Source organism: Procambarus clarkii, chromosome 10 (assembly GCF_040958095.1).
Source record: "Procambarus clarkii isolate CNS0578487 chromosome 10, FALCON_Pclarkii_2.0, whole genome shotgun sequence".
In the NCBI taxonomy this organism is placed as follows: Eukaryota; Metazoa; Arthropoda; class Malacostraca; order Decapoda; family Cambaridae; genus Procambarus; species Procambarus clarkii.
The window spans coordinates 2,531,081-2,544,387 of record NC_091159.1 but is presented as its reverse complement, the minus strand read 5'-3'; positions in this window follow the sequence as shown (position 1 = coordinate 2,544,387).

The window sequence follows — 13,307 nt, the reverse complement described above, 5'->3', positions numbered from 1 at the left end:
TCGAAATTGGGATATTCGGGATATTTCGTAAACTGCAGGGGAGTTTGTGCGAAATGTGACTCACTGCCACTCTCAGTACTTGGCATATGTTGGGTAAAAAATGTTGTAATTTCAAACCGCGAATACGTTCATAGAGCCAGATTTTGGCTTCAAAATATGGCTAAGGCCTCAAAATTGGGATGTTTGGGATATTTTGAAATCAGCAGGGGGGGGTTTGGGACAAATATTACCAAATGCCGCTTTCAGTACTTGGCATATATTGGGTATAAAAATTCGTAATTTCAAACTGCGAATACGTGCAGAGAGCTAGAATTTGGCTCCAAAATATGGCTCAGGCGTCGAAATTGGGATATTTGGGATATTTTGAAAACTGCAGGGGAGTTTGTGCTTAATGTGACACACTGCTGCTATCAGTACTTGGCATATGTTGGGTATAAAAAGTCGTAATTTAAAACTGCGAATACGTGCAGAGAGCCAGAATGTGGCACCAAAATATGGCTCAGGTGTCGAAATTGGAATATTTTGGATATTTCGAAAAATGCAAAGGAGTTTGTGCAAAATGTGACTCACTGCCGCTTTCAGGACTTGGCATATGTTGGGTATAAAAAGTCGTATTTTCAATCTTCGAATACGTGCATAGAGCCAGAATTTGGCTCCAAAATATTGCTCAGTACTCGAAATTGGGATGTTTGGGATATTTTGAAAACCTCAGGGATCTTTGAGACAAATATGACCAAAAGCCGCTTTCAGAACTTGGCATATGTTGGGTATAAAAATTCGTAATTTCAAACTGTGAATACGTGCAGAGAGCCAGAATTTGGCTCCAAAATATGGCTCAGGCCACGAAATTGGGATATTTGGGATATTTCGAAAACTGCAGGGGAGTTTGTGCAAAATGTGACTCACTGCCGCTTTCAAGACTTGGCATATGTTGGGCATAAAATGTCGTAATTTCAAACCGCGAATACGTGCATAGAGCCAGAATTTGGCTCCAAAATAAGGCTCAGGACTCGAAATTGGGATGTTTGGGATATTTTGAAAACTGCAGGGGGGGTTTGGGACATATGTGACCAAACGCCAATTTCATTACTTAGTATATGTTGGATATAAAAAAGTCGTAATTTCAAACTGCGAATACGTGCAGAGAGCCAGAATTTGGTTCCAAAATATAGCTCAGGCATCGAAATTGGTATGTTTGGGATATTTTGAAAACTGCAGGGGGGATTGGGACAAATGTGACCAAACGCCGCTTTCAGTACCTGGCATATGTTGGGTATAAAATAGAGGTAATTTCAAACTGAGAATACGTGCGAGAGCCAGAATTTGGCTCCAAAATATGGATCAGGCCTCAAAATTGTGATATTTGGGATATATCGAAAACTGCAGGGGAGTTTGTGTGAAAGTTGACTCACTGCTGCTTTCTGTACTTGGCATATGTTGGGTATAAGAAGTAGTAATTTCAAACTGCGAATACGTGCAGAGAGCCAGAATTTGGCTCAAAATATGGCTCAGGCGTCGAAATTGGGATGTTTGGGATATTTTGAAAACTGCAGTGAGGTTTGGGACATATATTACCAAACGTCGCTTTCAGTACTTGGCATATGTTGCGTATAAAATGTCGTAATTTCAAACCGCGAATACGTGCATAGAGTCAGAATTTGGCTCCATAATATTGCTCAGGCCTCGAAATTGGGATGTTTGGGATATTTTGAAAATTGCAGGGAGGTTTGGGACAAATGTAACTAAATGACGCATTCAGTACTTGGCATATGTTGGGTATAAAAAATTCGTAATTTCAAACTGCGAATACCTGCAGAGAGCCAGAATTTGGCTCCAAAATATGGCTCAGGCCTCGAAATTGCGATATTTAGGATATTTCGAAAACTGCAGGGGAGTTTGCGCAAAATGTGACTCACAGCTGCTTTCAGTACTTGGCATATGTTGGGTATAAAATATCGTAATTTCAAACCGCGAATACGTGCATAGAGCCAGAATTTATCCCTAAAATATGGCTCAGGCCTCGAAATTGGGATGTTTGGGATATTTTGAAAACTGCAGGGGGGGATTGGGACAAATGTGACCAAACGCCGCTTTCAGTACTTGGCATATGTTGGGTAAAAAAAAGTCGTAATTTCAAACTGCGAATACGTGCAGAGAGCTAGAATTTGGATCCAAAATATGGGTCAGGCTTCGAAATTGGGATATTTTGGATATTTCGAAAACTGCAAGGAAGTTTGTTCAAAATGTGACTCACTGCTGCTTTCAGGAATTGGCATATGTTGGGTATAAAAAGTCGTAATTTCAATCTGCGAATACGTGCATATAGAGCCAGAATTTGGCTCCAAAATATGGCTCAGGCCTCGAAATTGGGATGTTTGGGATATTTTTAAAACTGCAGGTAGGTTTGGGACAAATGTGACCAAACGCTACTTTCAGTACTTGGAATATGTTGGGTATAAAAAGTTGTAATTTTAAACCGCGAATATGTGCAGAAAGCCAGAATTTGGCTACAAAATATGGCTCAGGCCTCAAAATTGGAATATTTGGGATATTTCGAAAACTGCAGGGGAGTTTGTGCAAAATGTGACTCACTGCTGCATTTAGGACTTGGCATATGTTGGGTAAAAAATATCGTAATTTCAAACCACGAATACGTGCATAGAGCCAGAATTTGGCTCCAAAATATGGCTCAGGCCTCGAAATTGGGATGTTTGGGATATTTTGTAAACTGCAGGGGGGGTTTGGGACAAATGTGACCAAACGCCGCTTTCAGTACTTGGCATATGTTGGGTATAAAATGTTGTAATTTCAAACCGCGTATACGTGCATAGAGCCAGAATTTGGCTCCAAAATATGGATCAGGCCTCGAAATTGGGATGTTTGTGATATTTTGAAACTGCAGGGGGGGTTTGGGCTAAATATGACTAAACGCCATTTTCAGTACTTGGTATATGTTGGGCATAAAAAAGTCGTAATTTCAAACTGCGAATACGTGCAGAGAGCCAGAACTTGGCTCAAAAATATGGCTCAGGCCTCGAAATTGGAATGTTTGGGATATTTTGAAAACTGCAGGGGGATTGAGACAAATGTGACCAAACGCCGCTTTCAGTACTTGGCATATGTTGGGTATAAAAAAGTGGTAATTTCAAGCTGCGAATATGTGCAGAGAGCCTGAATTTGGCTCCAAAATATGGCTCAGGCATCAAAATTGGGATATTTGGGATATTTCGAAAAATGCAGGGGAGTTTGTGCAAAATGTGACTCACTGCCACTTTCAGTACTAGGCATATGTTGGGTATAAAAAGTCGTAATTTCAAACAGCGAATACGTGCATAGAGCCAGAATTTGGCTCCAAAATATGGCATATGCCTCGAAATTGGAATATTTGGGATATTTCGAAAACTGCAGAGGAGTTTGTTCAAAATGTGACTAACTGCCGCTTTCAGGACTTATCATATGTTGGGAATAAAAAGTCGTAATTTCAATTTGCGAATACGTGCATAGAGCTTGAATTTGGCTCCAAAAATTGGCTCAGGCCTCGAAAGTGGGATGTTTGGGATATTTTGAAAACTGCAGGGGAGTTTGTGCAAAATGTGACTCACTGCCGCTTTCAGTACTTGGCATATGTTGGGTTTAAAAAGCTGTAATATCAAACTGCGAATACTTGCAGAGAGCCAGAATTTGGCTCCAAAATATTGCTCAGGCCTCGAAATTGGGATTTTTGGGATATTTCGAAAACTGCAGGGGAGTTTGTGCAAAATGTGACTCACTGCTGCTTTCAGTACTTGGCATATGTTGGGTATAAAATATCGTAATTTAAAACCGCGAATACGTGCATAGAACCAGAATTTAGCTCTAAAATATGGCTCAGGCCTCGAAATTGGGATGTTTGGGATATTTTGAAAACTGCAAGGGGGGATTAGGACAAATGTGACCAAACGCCGCTTTCAGTACTTGGCATATGTTGGGTAAAAAAAAGTCGTAATTTCAAACTGCGAATACGTGCTGAGAGCTAGAATTTGGCTCCAAAATATGGGTCAGGCTTCGAAATTGGGATATTATGGATATTTCGAAAACTGCATGGGAGTTTGTGCAAAATGGGACTCACTGCCACTTTCAGGACTTGGCATATGTTGGGTATAAAAAGTCATAATTTTAAACTGCGAATACGTGCATAGAGCCCGAGTTTGGCTCTAAAATATTGCTCAGTCCTCGAAATTGGGATGTTTGGGATATTTTGAAAACAGCAGGGAGGTTTGGGACATATGTGACTAAACGCCGCTTTCAGTACTTGGCATATGTTGGGTATAAAATGTCGGAATTTCAAACTGCGTATACGTGCAGAGAGCCAGAATTTGGCTCCAAAATATGGCTCAGGCCTCGAAATTGAGATGTTTGGGATATTTTGAAAACTGCAGGGGGGATTGGGACAAATGTGACCAACGCCACTTTCAGTACTTGGCATATGTTGTGTATAACATATCGTAATTTCAAACCGCGAATACGTGCATAGAGCCAGAATTTGGCTCCAAAATATAGTTCATGCCTGGAAATTGGAATATTTGGGATATTTCGAAAACTGCAGAGGAGTTTGTTCAAAATGTGACTAACTGCCGCTTTTAGGACTTATCATATGTTGGGAATAAAAAGTCGTAATTTCAATCTGCGAATACGTGCATAGAGCCAGATTTGGCTCCAAAATATGGCTCAGGCCTCGAAATTGGGATGTTTAGGATATTTGGAAAACTGCAGGGGGGTTTGGGACCAATATGACCAAACGCCGCTCTCAGATCTTGGCATATGTTGGGTATAAAAAGTCGTAATTTCATACTGCGAATACTTGCAGAGAGCCAAAATTTGGCTTCAAAAATTGGCTCAGGCCTCGAAAGTGGGATGTTTGGGATATTTTGGAAACTGCAGGGGAGTTTGTGCAAAATGTGACTCACTGCCGCTTTCAGTACTTGGCATATGTTGGGTATCAAAAGCCGTAATATCAAACTGCGAATACTTGCAGAGAGCCAAAATTTGGCTCCAAAATATTGCTCAGGCCTCGAAATTGGGATATTTGGGATATTTCGAAAACTGCAGGGGAGTTTGTGCAAAATGTGACTCTCTGCTGCTTTCAGTACTTGGCATATGTTGGGTATAACATATCGTAATTTCAAACCGCGAATACGTGCATAGAGCCAGAATTTGGCTCCAAAATATAGTTCATGCCTGGAAATTGGAATATTTGGGATATTTCGAAAACTGCAGAGGAGTTTGTTCAAAATGTGACTAACTGCCGCTCTCAGGACTTATCATATTTTGGGAATAAAAATTCGTAATTTCAATCTGCGAATACGTGCATAGAGCCAGATTTGGCTCGAAAATATGGCTCAGGCATCGAAATTGGGATGTTTAGGATATTTTGAAAACTGCAGGGGGGTTTGGGACCAATATGACCAAACGCCGCTCTCAGATCTTGGCATATGTTGGGTATAAAAAGTCGTAATTTCAAACTGCGAATACGTGCAGAGAGCTTGAATTTGGCTCCAAAATATGGCTCAGGCCTCGAAATTGGGATGTTTGGGATATTTTGAAAACTGCAGGGGGGTTTGGGACCAATATGACCAAACGCCGCTCTCAGAACTTGGCATATGTTGGGTATAAAAAGTCGTAATTTCAAACTGCGAATACGTGCAGAGAGCTTGAATTTGGCTTCAAAAATTGGCTCAGGCCTCAAAATTGGGATATTTGTGATATTTCGAAAACTGCAGGGGAGTTTGTGTGAAATGTGACTCACTGCTGCTTTCAGTACTTGGCATATGTTGGGTATAAGAAGTAGTAATTTCAAACTGCGAATACGTGCAGAGAGCCAGAATTTGGTTCAAAATATGGCTCAGGCGTCGAAATTGGGATGTTTGGGATATTTTGAAAACTGCAGTGAGGTTTGGGACATATATTACCAAACGTCGCTTTCAGTACTTGGCATATGTTGCGTATAAAATGTCGTAATTTCAAACCGCGAATACGTGCATAGAGTCAGAATTTGGCTCCATAATATTGCTCAGGCCTCGAAATTGGGATGTTTGGGATATTTTGAAAATTGCAGGGAGGTTTGGGACAAATGTAACTAAATGACGCATTCAGTACTTGGCATATGTTGGGTATAAAAAATTCGTAATTTCAAACTGCGAATACCTGCAGAGAGTCAGAATTTGGCTCCAAAATATGGCTCAGGCCTCGAAATTGCGATATTTAGGATATTTCGAAAACTGCAGGGGAGTTTGCGCAAAATGTGACTCACTGCTGCTTTCAGTACTTGGCATATGTTGGGTATAAAATATCGTAATTTCAAACCGCGAATACGTGCATAGAGCCAGAATTTAGCTCTAAAATATGGCTCAGGCCTCGAAATTGGGATGTTTGGGATATTTTGAAAACTACAGGGGGGGATTGGGACAAATGTGACCAAACGCCGCTTTCAGTACTTGGCATATGTTGGGTAAAAAAAAGTCGTAATTTCAAACTGCGAATACGTGCAGAGAGCTAGAATTTGGCTCCAAAATATGGGTCAGGCTTCGAAATTGGGATATTTTTGATATTTCGAAAACTGCATGGGAGTTTGTGCAAAATGGGACTCACTGCCAATTTCAGGAATTGGCATATGTTGGGTATAAAAAGTTATAATTTTAAACTGCGAATACGTGCATAGAGCCCGAATTTGGCTCTAAAATATTGCTCAGTCCTCGAAATTGGGATGTTTGGGATATTTTGAAAACAGCAGGGAGGTTTGGGACACATGTGACTAAACGCCGGTCTCAGTACTTGGCATATGTTGGGTATAAAATGTCGGAATTTCAAACTGCGAATACGTGCAGAGAGCCAGAATTTGGCTCCAAAATATGGCTCAGGCCTCGAAATTGAGATGTTTGGGATATTTTGAAAACTGCAGGGGGGATTGGGACAAATGTGACCAACGCCACTTTCAGTACTTGGCATATGTTGGGTATAAAATGTCGGAATTTCAAACTGCGAATACAGGCAGAGAGCCAGAATTTAACTACAAAATATGGCTCAGGCCTCGAAATTGGGATGTGTGGGATATTTTAAAAACTGCAGGGGGGATTGAGACAAATGTGACCATACGCCGCTTTCTGTACTTGGCTTATGTTGGGTATAAAAAGTGGTAATTTCAAACTGCGAATACGTGCAGAGAGCCAGAATTTGGCTCCAAAATATTGCTCAGGCCTCGAAATTGGGATATTTGGGATATTTCGAAAACTGCAGGGGAGTTTGTGCGAAATGTGACTCACTGCCGCTTTCAGGACTTGGCATATGTTGGGTATAAAATGGCGTAACATCAAACCGCGAATACGTGCATAGAGCCAGAATTTGGCTCCAAAATATGGCTCAGGCCTCGAAATTGGGATGTTTGGGATATTTTGAAAACTGCAGGGGGGGTTTGGGACAAAGGTTACCGAACGCCGCTTTCAGTACTTGGCATATATTGGGTATAAAAAGTCGTAATTTCAAACTGCGAATACGTGCAGAGAGCCAGAGTTTGGCTCCAAAATATGGCTCAGGCCACGAAATTGGGATGTTTGGGATATTTCGAAAACTGCAGGGGAGTTTGTGCAAAATGTGACTCACTGCCGTTTTCAGTACTTGGCATATGTTGGGTATAAAAATCGTAATATTAAACTGCGAATACGTGGAGAGAGCCAGAATTTGGTTCCATAATATGGCTCAGGCCTCGATATTGTGATGATTGGGATATTTTGAAAACTGTAGGGAGGTTTGGGACCAATGTGACCAAACGCCACTTTCAATACTTGGCATATGTTGGGTATAAAAAGTCGTAATTTCAAACTGCGAATACGTGCAGAGAGCCAGAATTTGGCTCCAAAATATGGCTCAGGGATCGAAATTGGGATATTTGGGATATTTCGAAAACTGCAAGGAAGTTTGTTCAAAATGTGACTCACTGCAGCTTTCAGGAATTGGCATATGTTGGGTATAAAAAGTCGTAATTTCAATCTGCGAATACGTGCATAGAGCCAGAATTTGGCTCCAAAATATGGCTCAGGCCTCGAAATTGGGATGTTTGGGATATTTTTAAAACTGCAGGCAGGTTTGGGACAAATGTGACCAAACGCTACTTTCAGTACTTGGAATATGTTGGGTATAAAAAGTTGAAATTTCAAACCGCGAATATGTGCAGAGAGCCAGAATTTGGCTCCAAAATATGGCTCAGGCCTCAAAATTGGAATATTTGGGATATTTCGAAAACTGCAGGGGAGTTTGTGCGAAATGTGACTCACTGCTGCATTTAGGGCTTGGCATATGTTGGGTAAAAAATATCGTAATTTCAAACCGCGAATACGTGCATAGAGCCAGAATTTGGCTCCAAAATATGGCTCAGGCCTCGAAATTGGGATGTTTGGGATATTTTGTAAACTGCAGGGGGGGTTTGGGACAAATGTGACCAAACGCCGCTTTCAGTACTTGGCATATGTTGGGTATAAAATGTTGTAATTTCAAACCGCGTATACGTGCATAGAGCCAGAATTTGGCTCCAAAATATGGATCATGCCTCAAAATTGGGATGTTTGTGATATTTTGAACCTGCAGCGGGGGTTTGGGCCAAATATGACTAAACGCCATTTTCAGTACTTGGTATATGTTGGGCATAAAAAAGTCGTAATTTCAAACTGCGAATACGTGCAGAGAGCCAGAACTTGGCTCAAAAATATGGCTCAGGCCTTGAAATTGGGATGTTTGGGATATTTTGAAAACTGCAGGGGGGATTGAGACAAATGTGACCAAACGCCGCTTTCAGTACTTGGCATATGTTGGGTATAAAAAAGTGGTAATTTCAAGCTGCGAATATGTGCAGAGAGCCTGAATTTGGCTCCAAAATATGGCTCAGGCCTCAAAATTGGGATATTTGGGATATTTCGAAAACTGCAGGGGAGTTTGTGCAAAATGTGACTCACTGCCACTTTCAGTACTAGGCATATGTTGGGTATAAAAATTAGTAATTTCAAACTGCGAATACGTGCATAGAGCCAGAATTTGGCTCCAAAATATGGCATATGCCTCGAAATTGGAATATTTGGGATATTTCGAAAACTGCAGAGGAGTTTGTTCAAAATGTGACTAACTGCCGCTTTCAGGACTTATCATATGTTGGGAATAAAAAGTCGTAATTTCAATTTGCGAATACGTGCATAGAGCCAGATTTGGCTCCAAAATATGGCTCAGGCCTCGAAATTGGGATGTTTGGGATATTTTGAAAACTGCAGGGGGGTTTGGGACCAATATGACCAAACGCCGCTCTCAGAACTTGGCATATGTTGGGTATAAAAAGTCGTAATTTCAAACTGCGAATACGTGCAGAGAGCTTGAATTTGGCTCCAAAAATTGGCTCAGGCCTCGAAAGTGGGATGTTTGGGATACTTTGAAAACTGCAGGGGAGTTTGTGCAAAATGTGACTCACTGCCGCTTTCAGTACTTGGCATATGTTGGGTTTAAAAAGCTGTAATATCAAACTGCGAATACTTGCAGAGAGCCAAAATTTGGCTCCAAAATATTGCTCAGGCCTCGAAATTGGGATATTTGGGATATTTCGAAAACTGCAGGGGAGTTTGTGCAAAATGTGACTCACTGCTGCTGTCAGTACTTGGCATATGTTGGGTATAACATATCGTAATTTAAAACCGCGAATACGTGCATAGAGCCAGAATTTTGCTCTAAAATATGGCTCAGGCCTCGAAATTGGGATGTTTGGGATATTTTGAAAACTGCAGGGGGGGATTAGTACAAATGTGACCAAACGCCGCTTTCAGTACTTGGCATATGTTGGGTAAAAAAAAGTCGTAATTTCAAACTGCGAATACGTGCTGAGAGCTAGAATTTGGCTCCAAAATATGGGTCAGGCTTCGAAATTGGGATATTTTGGATATTTCGAAAACTACATGGGAGTTTGTGCAAAATGGGACTCACTGCCACTTTCAGGACTTGGCATATGTTGGGTATAAAAAGTCATAATCTTAAACTGCGAATACGTGCATAGAGCCCGAGTTTGGCACCAAAATATTGCTCAGTCCTCGAAATTGGGATGTTTGGGATATTTTGAAAACAGCAGGGAGGTTTGGGACACATGTGACTAAACGCCGCTTTCAGTACTTGGCATATGTTGGGTATAAAATGTCGGAATTTCAAACTGCGTATACGTGCAGAGAGCCAGAATTTGGCTCCAAAATATGGCTCAGGCCTCGAAATTGAGATGTTTGGGATATTTTGAAAACTGCAGGGGGATTGGGACAAATGTGACCAACGCCACTTTCAGTACTTGGCATATGTTGGGTATAACATATCGTAATTTCAAACCGCGAATACGTGCATAGAGCCAGAATTTGGCTCCAAAATATAGTTCATGCCTGGAAATTGGAATATTTGGGATATTTCGAAAACTGTAGAGGAGTTTGTTCAAAATGTGACTAACTGCCGCTTTCAGGACTTATCATATGTTGGGAATAAAAAGTCGTAATTTCAATCAGCGAATACGTGCATAGAGCCAGATTTGGCTCCAAAATATGGCTCAGGCCTCGAAATTGGGATGTTTAGGATATTTTGAAAACTGCAGGGGGGTTTGGGGCCAATATGACCAAACGCCGCTCTCAGATCTTGGCATATGTTTGGTATAAAAAGTCGTAATTTCAAACTGCGAATACGTGCAGAGAGCTTGAATTTGGCTCCAAAATATGGCTCAGGCCTTGAAATTGGGATGTTTGGGATATTTTGAAAACTGCAGGGGGGGTTGGGACCAATATGACCAAACGCCGCTCTCAGAACTTGGCATATGTTGGGTATAAAAAGTCGTAATTTCAAACTGCGAATACGTGCAGAGAGCTTGAATTTGGCTTCAAAACTTGGCTCAGGCCTCAAAATTGGGATATTTGGGATATTTCGAAAACTGCAGGGGAGTTTGTGTGAAATGTGACTCACTGCTGCTTTCAGTACTTGGCATATGTTGGGTATAAGAAGTAGTAATTTCAAACTGCGAATACGTGCAGAGAGCCAGAATTTGGCTCAAAATATGGCTCAGGCGTCGAAATTGGGATGTTTGGGATATTTTGAAAACTGCAGTGAGGTTTGGGACATATATTACCAAACGTCGCTTTCAGTACTTGGCATATGTTGCGTATAAAATGTCGTAATTTCAAACCGCGAATACGTGCATAGAGTCAGAATTTGGCTCCATAATATTGCTCAGGCCTCGAAATTGGGATGTTTGGGATATTTTGAAAATTGCAGGGAGGTTTGGGACAAATGTAACTAAATGACGCATTCAGTACTTGGCATATGATGGGTATAAAAAATTCGTAATTTCAAACTGCGAATACCTGCAGAGAGCCAGAATTTGGCTCCAAAATATGGCTCAGGCCTCGAAATTGCGATATTTAGGATATTTCGAAAACTGCCGGGGAGTTTGCGCAAAATGTGACTCACTGCTGCTTTCAGTACTTGGCATATGTTGGGTATAAAATATCGTAATTTCAAACCGCGAATACGTGCATAGAGCCAGAATTTAGCTCTAAAATATGGCTCAGGCCTCGAAATTGGGATGTTTGGGATATTTTGAAAACTGCAGGGGGGGATTGGGACAAATGTGACCAAACGCCGCTTTCAGTACTTGGCATATGTTGGGTAAAAAAAATTCGTAATTTCAAACTGCGAATATGTGCAGAGAGCTAGAATTTGGCTCCAAAATATGGGTCAGGCTTCGAAATTGGGATATTTTGGATATTTCGAAAACTGCATGGGAGTTTGTGCAAAATGGGAGTCACTGCCAATTTCAGGACTTGGCATATGTTGGGTATAAAAAGTTATAATTTTAAACTGCGAATACGTGCATAGAGCCCGAATTTGGCTCTAAAATATTGCTCAGTCCTCGATATTGGGTTGTTTGGGATATTTTGAAAACAGCAGGGAGGTTTGGGACACATGTGACTAAACGCCGCTTTCAGTACTTGGCATATGTTGGGTATAAAATGTCGGAATTTCAAACTGCGAATACGTGCAGAGAGCCAGAATTTGGCTCCAAAATATGGCTCAGGCCTCGAAATTGAGATGTTTGAGATATTTTGAAAACTGCAGGGGGGATTGGGACAAATGTGACCAACGCCACTTTCAGTACTTGGCATATGTTGGGTATAAAATGTCGGAATTTCAAACTGCGAATACAGGCAAAGAGCCAGAATTTAACTACAAAATATGGCTCAGGCCTCGAAATTGGGATGTGTGGGATATTTTGAAAACTGCAGGGGGGATTGAGACAAATGTGACCATACGCCGCTTTCAGTACTTGGCTTATGTTGGGTATAAAAAAGTGGTAATTTCAAACTGCGAATACGTGCAGAGAGCCAGAATTTGGCTCCAAAATATTGCTCAGGCCTCGAAATTGGGATATTTGAGATATTTCGAAAACTGCAGGGGAGTTTGTGCGAAATGTGACTCACTGCCGCTTTCAGGACTTGGCATATGTTGGGTATAAAATGGCGTAACATCAAACCGCGAATACGTGCATAGAGCCAGAATTTGGCTCCAAAATATGGCTCAGGCCTCGAAATTGGGATGTTTGGGATGTTTTGAAAACTGCAGGGGGGGTTTGGGACAAAGGTTACCAAACGCCGCTTTCAGTACTTGGCATATATTGGGTATAAAAAAGTCGTAATTTCAAACTGCGAATACCTGCAGAGAGCCAGAGTTTGGCTCCAAAATATGGCTCAGGCCACGAAATTGGGATGTTTGGGATATTTCGAAAACTGCAGGGGAGTTTGTGCAAAATGTGACTCACTGCCGTTTTCAGTACTTGGCATATGTTGGGTATAAAAATCGTAATATTAAACTGCGAATACGTGGAGAGAGCCAGAATTTTGCTCCATAATATGGCTCAGGCCTCGATATTGTGATGATTGGGATATTTTGAAAACTGCAGGGAGGTTTGGGACAAATGTGACCAAACGCCACTTTCAGTACTTGGCATAAGTTGGGTATAAAAAGTCGTAATTTCAAACTGCGAATACGTGCAGAGAGCCAGAATTTGGCTCCAAAATATGGCTCAGGCATCGAAATTGGGATATTTGGGATATTTCGAAAACTGCAAGGAAGTTTGTTCAAAATGTGACTCACTGCTGCTTTCAGGAATTGGCATATGTTGGGTATAAAAAGTCGTAATTTCAATCTGCGAATACGTGCATAGAGCCAGAATTTGGCTCCAAAATATGGCTCAGGCCTCGAAATTTGGACGTTTGGGA